Source organism: Orycteropus afer, unplaced genomic scaffold, assembly GCF_000298275.1.
Source record: "Orycteropus afer afer isolate SDZICR_OR568_19922 unplaced genomic scaffold, OryAfe1.0 scaffold00964, whole genome shotgun sequence".
NCBI classification, from domain to species: domain Eukaryota; kingdom Metazoa; phylum Chordata; class Mammalia; order Tubulidentata; family Orycteropodidae; genus Orycteropus; species Orycteropus afer.
The window spans coordinates 293,892-295,449 of NW_006922551.1; the positions used below are offsets into that span (position 1 = coordinate 293,892).

At 37.0% G+C, this 1,558-nt stretch overlaps 1 pseudogene; it reads right to left on the reverse strand.

Annotated features, from left to right (window-relative positions):
* Positions 1–1,558, reverse strand: part of LOC103212449 — a 4,122-nt pseudogene that overhangs the window by 1,353 nt on the left and 1,211 nt on the right.

Sequence of the window (1,558 nt, forward strand, 5' to 3'; positions counted from 1 at the left end):
GAATTATAAAATATGATTCAAATTGTTAAAATATATAAATTATTTAAAATATAAAATTATAAAATATGTTCAGATTAACTCACCAAGTTATTTTCTATTTATCCATGTTATTGGGTGTCCTAGTAATTTGAATTTTATGAAGTCTCTGATCAAGACTTTTGCCCATTTTCACAGATTGTTGTCATTGTAAGGTCCCTGAGTGGGGCAAATGTTTTGCCCTCAAGCTAGTAACACGAAGGTCCGGGGTTCAAATTCACCAGCGGCTGCCCGGGAGAAAAGAAGTGTCTATCTGTTCTCATATACATACAGCCGAGGAAACTCTATGGCTCATTTCTACTTCTCCTATAAGGTTACCATGAATCAAAATTGACTCAGTAGCACAAAATAACAACACCTAACCAAATGTTGACAGCTGAATCTGCCCAAGAGCACCTGGAAGAAACATCAAGTATTTGTTTTCATAACAAAGTACCATGCAGTATACTTACACATTGAAGTACATGGGTTCCTATGAGTTCAAATTGATTGAATAATAGTGACTAGTTTTTGGTTTTGATTTTATTATATTGTAGTAAGAAAGGATCGGTTCTTGGATACCATACTTGGTAATGTAGAAGGTCAATGAAAAATGGAAAGACCCTCAATGAGGTAGATTGATAACAGTGACTTTGATGATATGATCAAACATAACAATGATTGTGAGGATGGCACAGGCTGAGCATTGTTTCTTTCTGTTGTACACAGGGTCGCTATGAGTCAAAAATGACTCAATGGCACCTAACAACAACACAACTAATTTACATAACTTAGATTCAAGTCTTTTGTCAGATATTTGTATTATATTTCATGTCCCAATCTGTGGCTCTGTGGCTTCTGTATTCATTTTCTTAAAATATTCATTTTTTTTTTTCTTTCAGAACTGTTGATAATATTTATTTAGAAAAAGCTTTTAGTAATAAAACAGCAAAAACAACAGAAATACCTTATTTTTAATATAAATAATAGAATGCCATGCTGTGTGCGGTCAGGTATGTGCACTGTGGAGAAAAGACAAAGAGAAACTGGATAGAGGTAGAAGATAATTCTTGGCTTACTGTCTGTAAGTACGGTTTGAAGAGGAGCCTCTGGAAAACAATGAGTGATGACAGCCCTTGTCTACTAGCATGACAGAGACAGGACTAATACAATGTCTTGAAATAATGGATTGATGTCAGTTCTCTGGGTAACTCCTTAAAGGGGTTTTGTTACACCAATGAATAGAGTTCCTAATCCTACACTGACTCATTTTTGGGGATGTCAATCTCATCCCCTTGTTCTTCCCCAAGCTTCTTCCACCAGGGTGCCTGCAAGTGCTTCAATGTAGTGACATGGCCTTGCTTAGCCTTGGCTGCTACAGGATCCATTAATGAAGAGTTCAGGTTCCTGTTTCTGTCCTTCAGACTTGGTGCTCTTATTAACTTCTCAATGCTGGTGCTTATCTGGGCCATCAGAGCCTCCCTATGCTGCTCAGCTCTCTCTTCTAAGGTCCTGTCCATGAAGTAGTGTGGCAGTCATTTTT